The sequence below is a fragment of the Solanum pennellii genome, chromosome 10, assembly GCF_001406875.1.
Source record: "Solanum pennellii chromosome 10, SPENNV200".
NCBI classification, from domain to species: Eukaryota; Viridiplantae; Streptophyta; class Magnoliopsida; order Solanales; family Solanaceae; genus Solanum; species Solanum pennellii.
Window position 1 is genome coordinate 6,876,132 of NC_028646.1, and position 8,368 is coordinate 6,884,499.

Sequence of the window (8,368 nt, forward strand, 5' to 3'; positions counted from 1 at the left end):
TTAGTAATTTGATCATAGATGTTCTTGTGGTGATGACTTCCGGATTTTGGGGAATAATAGATGTTGAATTGTAGAAGTTATTGAATTTATTTTTATTAATGAGTTTAAGTCTTCCGCATTACTTTCTGTTTAGATTATATTGAAATGTTAGGGTTTAGATTGGTTGGTTCGCTCACATAGGAGGGTAAGTGTGGGTGCCAGTCGCGGCTCGGTTTTGGGTCGTGACAATGATGTTGTCTAGGTAAGGTCTGATTCTATTTACCATTATTTTTGTGATGATTTTATAAATCGTGTTACAAAGACTAATGGGTCTATAATGGGTGATCTGTTCTGGGTTCTTTATTTTTGGAATTAAGCATATACAAGTTTTATTAATTTCCGTAGGAATAGTGTGAGTACTAGGAGCTTTCATGCAAGTATTTATTACTTCATCCTCTGTATCACTCCAATACTTCTAAAAAAAGGATGAAGCCCATCAGGACCCGGAGATTTTTGAGGCTTGAAAGAGAAGATAATGTTTTCGATTTCCTCTTTTTCAAATGATCTACCTATGTTGACACTGTCCTCCAGATTGAGGGCATTACCACATACTACAGGGTTATGTAATTCACCTTTATTAAGTTGAGTTGAGTAAATGTTTTGAAAGTGTTAGTTAATGATATTGAGAATGGTGGTAGGCTCAAAAGTCCAATTTCCTGCAGAGTTCTTTAGTCCTAAGATTCTATTTCGTCATCTTCTATTGTTAGTGGTGGTGTGAAAGAATTTAGTATTTGTGTCTCCCTCATTTAAACATAGGACTCTAGACTTTATTTTGCAATAATCCTCTTCTTTTTTGAAAACATCGTTGAAGTCATTAATGAGTTTCTTTTCTAGATTCCAGTGAAAAAGAAATTTTTGTAGGCTTCATATATATTCTGGAGTACATGAATTCTGTTAAGGATGCTCTTATTTTGTTTAAAATATTGTCGAACGTTTTCTTATTCCATATTTTAATGTTTCAAATAATGTTTTCTAGAGCACTTTTATAGTTATTAATGTACTTCCAATTGTCTTTTACAATGTTTGGAAAGTCGGAATGCCCTATCCACGTGGATTCGAATCTAAAGAATTCCCTAAGTTATGGGAGCTTCTTTGAATATTAAGAAGAACTATACAATGGTCGAAGTGAGTATGGGGAAGGTGATGAACATGAGAGTCAGGTAAAAGGTTTAGCCAGGAATGATTACTAAGAAAACGATCAATTTCTTCCATTATAAGTGTATTGTTATTTTTATGTTTATTTGACCATGTGTATTTTTGTCCCGCGAAACCATAGTCAATCATATCCATATCATCTAGGAAACTAATAAATTTAGAACACTTTGTGTTATTATGGGTCTGCTTCCAAGTTTTTCCAAAGTATTAATGACTTCATTAAAGTCTCCACAAACTAGCCACGGCCCTTTTACTCTAGTACTAATAATTTTCAAATTTTCCAATAGTATTTTCCTAAGTCCATAGGTACTTTTGGCATATTTTCCTAAGTCCATAGGTACTTTCATAGTGTTGGATTACTTCACCCACACGTCAATCATGTTTTATTCAGCAAAATTCATTCTACAAAGGTTTAAGGTTTGATGTTCTTGAGTTATATTCTTGAATTGCTTTTGTTCTTGAATTTGTGATGATATTGAGGAGTTCTTGAGAGTTAAAGGTCTATTTTAGAGTTGTATTTGATAGATTCTTGTGCATATATGTTGGGTATCTGAATCAAAATAGAATTTGTGAAAAATAATCGAGTTTAGGCAAATTGGAATAAGAAAACGAAGATGGAACAAGTCGGGCAAATCTGGGTGCTACGTCGCGACGCGGGCCGGTTCCTTAGGATTGTAGAAAAATATTCCTCGTGGAGTGGAGCGATCACGGACTTTTTTGCTTCAAAATATATTTCATAAATAGAAGATTTAAATACAACTCTGCGCCGCGGACCAGCTTTCATGTCTTGATTTCTTGCTATTTTTTCATGATTAGCTATCTAAAATCATTTTCTAAACATCATGAGATCTTTACTATCAAAAATCTCAATCCTTGAATCCATAATTCAATTCAAGGATCAGTTAAGAGTCAAGTCAAGAAAAGTTAAGCGCTAAGTCAAGTGAAGTTCGTAGAGTTTTTCAAGAGTCTTGCAAATGATTTAACTTTGTTTTAAGACTTGAATTTTGAGTTCAATAAAGGGTGAAGTGAAAGTTCATTTCTTCAAAAGTATATGAGTACTATGTATTCTCAAAGAGTTTAAATGTTTTCACATTTAAACAAATAAGGAAACTTTGATTTCCAAAGAGCCTTTGAGCTAATTTCAGAAAAGAGTAAACGCTTTCACAATTAAGAAAGAAGGGAAACTTTGATACCCAAATAATCTTTGATCTAAGTTTTGAGAAATTATCTCAAACCACAAAAAGAAGTTGTGTTTTTAAACATAAATAGATAGTATACTTTGGGAGTAGTATTGAGCACCGATATGGGGGAGAGTTCAGAAAAGTTTGAGCCACCATAAACCATGTAGTCATCATGGGTAGAAAAGGGTCATACTTTTTAGATGATTCCTTTAGTGCATTTAAGGATAGACTAGTGGATCCACTTAATATTTCAAGTTATATACTCATGGAAATGTATAGGACAGTTCTGGCAGCATGAGACAAAATGTTGTATCATCACGATAACTCTCAAGTGATGGTTCTCGGTTAGTATTTTGATTTTTATATACATTAGGGATATTTGTATTTTCATATACAAACAAAGCTCATATTTCATATTTGTATACACACAAATTTATTATTGTACTTTTAAATTGAGTTAAAAACCATGTTTTAATGTCTTTCTCTGTACTGCATTTGTTTACACTGCTTTATATTAAAATGAGTTCAGATAAGTGAATTGAGTTGAGCCACGTAAGTTCTTCAGATCCTTTCAAGCTTATGTCTTGTTCAACATTCCAACTCGCATACTCGTACATTCAACGTACTGAAGCTAGTTAACCTGCACCATCTTATGATGCACACGCAGGTAACCAGGATCATCATCCAGCACCTCGTTGATCAAGTTGAGCACTCAGAATTTGGTGGTGAGCCTTTTTGCATTGCTTAGATCTCTGTTATTTCTTTTAGTATTTTTGTTCATTAGGATGTAGTGGGTCTTATCTGACATCCACCTCAGTTATAAGAGGCTTCATAAATAGACAGTCAGTTAGTTCATTTGTCTTTACTTTGTTATTGGCTTGTGTTCATATTTGAGTTGCCAGTTTGGTTAAGTTAAATATTTATTTTTAAATCATTAAGTTAAGTTTAAGACAGTTGAGTTATCTTGCATTTGAGTTCTTTTCTTAATGCTTAAAGTCTTCCACTAAGTAAGTAAGCTAGACCAAGGGTTCGTTTTGGACCAACAATGGTTCTCGAATGTCAGTCCCACCCAAGGTGTAGGCTCAAGGAGTGACAAAATTGGTATCAGAGCCCAGAGTTTAAGAGTACTACGGAGTGTAAGAAGTCGTGTCGATAGAGTCCTAGTTATTTATGTCTCAATACGGAGAACCTCTCTGAAACAATTTCTTCAACAAAAATCTTCATTATTGTCTAAAGGTTGTGGCTAGAACTATATCCATCAAGATGAACACCTCTTTCTAACATGGTTCAGTCGTCGATTATTGAACCATCACTGAACCTGACTCTATGATTGAATCTGACCCTGATGTCACTTATTAGGACCAAAAATAATTAAGTGTAATGTGGAAGCTAGCAAAGCAAGCCTCGAAAAATCATGAGTAAGAAGACAAAGGAGAAATATACCAAAAGACACAAAGATTTAACGTGGTTTAGTCAATTCGACCTACATTCACAAAAGAGATGAGCAATCCATTATAAATATGAGAGTACAAAATATAAAGGAAAATAACCTCTACCAATTCACTCAATATATATAGGAGGTCCACACAAGTGATAACTTATCATACTTGTGTCCCACAATTTCTCCCCCTAAGCAAAACTCTTACTACATTGTTAATGTTGATTAAGTTAGAAGATACAATGTTATATTTATAGAGTCCTAAACCTTTTTTAAAAATAAAAGGACTGGCCGATCCAAAACTTTTTTCTAAAATGAAAGCCTATTTATAGTAAGAAACTCATGAAAATAATACCCAACAGATTCTCCCACTGAAGTGTTGGTGTTGGTGTCACTCACGAAGGGTTATGATCATGACAACTATATAGAAGCTACATAAAGGGACAAAATAGTCAAAACACACAAAAACAAGAAAATGACCAAGATGGTCATTACACTTCTAAAGCTTACATGTATAGTAGTAATTCATAACTCATCAATATTATTTTCTTCTTCTTTTGTTTTACACATTTGAAATGAATGTGTAATGACACTTCCACTTATAATTGTAATATGACAAAAAACAAATATAATGACCAAAAAAACTATATTCCAAATCGATTAGCCAAATGTAAACTACTACTTTTTTTAAATATATTTTTTTTCAAAACCAGACATTTCTACTTAAGAAGGTTTTTCTAATCTGGCCAGATAGTTTATCAATATAAAAAATTATAGCAATAACATATCTCATGATCTTAATATTTTATAAGTCAAAGGAAGGGAATATATCATCCTTCAAACATATGAAATTTTCTAAGTTTAAATATCCAAAAAACAAAAATAACATCTTTGAAACTAAAACATCACATTTTTAATCAAAGCAACCCAATGCTGCTTTGATATGTAAAACTGTAGAGCTCAAAAGGTTAAGAACTGAAGTCACTGCCTCCATACGTTGTTCCTGGGAGATTGGATTATTATTAGTACAAATCATTTTTTGAAAAGCCACTGTCAAGATAGAACCATCTTTTTCACTTCCATTATTGCCCCTCTCCGAGGCAAGGCGGCCATCGGGACTTATGATGATACCTAAGGGAAAAATGTCAACTTTTGTGGCATCACCTCCATTGGCAATTGAAGTGACTATTGGTAAATCTATGGGTCCATAGATTAAAAATGCTCCCATTTCATCGATGCTTGACTCTTCAAGAAGTAACATGTTGTTCTCTTTTAGCATATGAGACTGCATATATATGTTAGAACAATTTAAGAAGTATTAGTATAAGCACTAAAAATAGTAAGAATTACTCCCTCCGTCCCATTTTATGTGGTACCATTTCCTTTTTGGTCAATCCCCAAAAGAATATTACATTTCTTCATGTAGTAAATATTTAAACGTACAATTTCTTTTTTACCCTTGTTTATCCCACTTAATTTTAAATAGATCTAATACATTTATAAAAAGAGAGAAAAATGTGTTCACTTTTGAAGGACAATTTGATAAATAATTCTAAGTCTTCATTTATTTCTTAAACTCCGTGCCGGATCAAATGGTGTCATATAAAATGGGATGAAGGAAGTAGTATGATAATTGTCCCTCAATAATAAAAAATATTGTTTTTTATCCCATCTAACAACATATTATCAAATAATCTTTTTATCTATAACATATTTAGCTACAGGTCATCAACTAATATTTTGTCATAATATTTACCTAAAAGATAGAAAACACATGAGCAATTATTAATTCAGAAAATAGCAACCTATAAATATGACAATACCTAAATGATTGTAATATCGTTTCCGGGTAGAGTTCCGGTTAGTACTCGAACTAACTCAGTCACATTATTTCCTTCAGCAAAAACATCCCACTATAAAAACAAAATCAAAATGAAACAATTTACAAACTCATAATTCAATCGACAAAAATTAATTCATGAGATGAATATTTTAAGACTATAATTAAATAAAATGAAACTGCACAATTAATGCCAAGAGCTGAACATACAGATAAAATAACATAGGAGTCCAATATAAGTAGATCGGACAAATTCAGGATTTAAACTTAGTAGTTTAAAATCTATAGATACTAAACTCATTCTAGTTTTAAAATTATGAGTCCCAAATCTTATATATGTTGAAATTTTTGCGAATTTCACATGAAAAATCCTTATAAGAATTGAAAAAAGTTAATCTAATAGGGTACATTTATGTTTAGTTAAAAACAAGTTATACATGAATTAATAATGCAAAAAATATTTCTATTAAAAGTTTGGTTCATTGAATTAAAATTGAATATACAACATAAAAATACATACCGTCAGACCTCTCTATATCAAATATATTTCACTATAACATCTAACTCTCATTGGAACTAATATCAATATCATATGACATTAACATCTTATCTATAACATCATTTCGATTCAACAGCACAAAAATATATAAATTATCCACGTCATAGAGAAGTTCGATACATACCTGATATCTAGTCTTGTCATCTTTGAGGAAATTAAAAATAGTTTTGAATGCAAAAGGAAACCATAGGGATGTAGCGGCAGTGGCAATGAAGCCTTTTGATTGGGTAGTTTCTTCATTTTCTCTAATAGAAACCCTATATGTATTATTCAACTTTGATGAAGTTGAAAAATCTAATTTTTCTGTCATGCTTAGGATTTCACAAAAACTCTTCACCATCCTTTGAGATATCTGCTTAACATTTTGCAGTCCTTCTGAAATATCATTAACCACTAAAAATTAAAAATAAACAAAAGAAAAATAAATATTGACTTGCCAAAATAGGATGTGTGTGGTGTGATGGAACTCGTACATTTCAGAGAGTATTTGACATATTCTTATCTTATTTTGTAAATTAAAATTTTAAAACCTGAAAATACAAAGAACGGAAAATAAAATCGAACCTTCTTTGAGACCATGCCTAGTAGGACATAATGCATCCACTGGAAAATTATACCTTTCACACATCCTTTGAAGTGTAACAATCCATCTTTTAGCTCCATATGTTTGACGACCATACAACAAGTCTCTAAAGATATGATTAACCTGATTTTTTTCATCTACTTGAACATGTTCAATCCACGTAACCTACAAAAGAAAAAAGCATATCAAAAAAGCTATAAAAACAATTTTGATAATTGGAAACATTTTCGATAAGAATCTACGTTGCAAATTCTTACGTTTTAGTATTGAATCACACAATGTGAGGATTATTCAAGATATAAGGATACAACTATTCAGTATATTTAGTAACATTTAGGGCATCAACTGTCATGACTCAAAAAAAAAACGCGATGACACTTCTATTATTCCATCAAGACAAGTCAGCGTAAAATTCAAAATATAACAACAAATGTGGAAGCAAAGAAAAACAATGAAGTCTAACACAATCAGATTACGTCGAAAAAAAGCCAACACATCTTAAGACGTCAAATCCATGATATATCTGAATCTGAAGTCGACGACTCTCCCAGATAAAATTCAACATTTCAGGGCTGATAAAACTGACGAAATTCCATTCGAAAACTCAAAAGTTAGATTGCTACAAGAAAACATTTAACACAAGGATCCACAACTAAATATTTAGAGTGTGAAGAATATAACACAAGAATTTAAGATTGATTTAATCGAGAATAAAGATAGTTTGATTCTTATACAATATTAAAAGATATGTATCCATACTTATAAAATTTTACCTATGGAACACTCTTTGGAATATAAACTACACGTGAATAGTGATATATGTTAGGTTTGAGTTGTTGAACAATCTCTTGCAAAAATGTAAAGTAAATCTCTGCAGTGCCCGTGTGATACGGGCCCTCATCGAGACCACACATAGCAAAATATTAGTGTTTCAAGCTATTGTGAGAGGAAGTGATTTTTACCAGACTCGTGTGATCACCCATATCTTGAATTATACATCCAGAAGGAAACTTCCAAGCATAAGAAGGTGCACAAGTTTGAATCTCTTTGAATAAATCATATGAAACATCCAGCATTATCCATGTTGTATGATCAAGTTGTTTACAACAACGTATGAAGAAAAATTCTCTAGCGTCTACTAGAGGAGACAAAATATGCAACTTTTCATACATCTGTTTTCAAGAATCAAGAAAAAATTAGATCATTTTTTATGAAGCAACTTTAATATATATTTAATTTTAAAGAAAAAAAATATTAAATATGAATTAACATTTACCAATTGAATTGAAATTCCCATATCCCCAGAATCAAGAAAATCAAGAATCCTTGCTTCTGTGACTATAGTAGGAAACATGTTCATCCATTTGATCTGCATATACAAAATCAATTAGAATATGATTAATGTTTAAACAATAATAATCATGCCTAAAAACATTTCATATAATTAGAGTCGGCTATATAAATATTCATTGTACATGTTTGTGTCATTTAAACTCATCTTACTTGTGAACAAAACTATTATAATATGAAAATGTTTAAGAAACTTACCGGATCAAGAAATATTTGGATCAAC

The 8,368-nt window shown here is 31.6% G+C and overlaps 1 pseudogene; it reads right to left on the bottom strand.

Moving 5' to 3' along the window:
- Window positions 1–4,726: 4,726 nt before the first annotated feature.
- The window catches only part of LOC107032722, an 8,974-nt pseudogene continuing 5,332 nt past the window's right edge, over window positions 4,727–8,368 (bottom strand).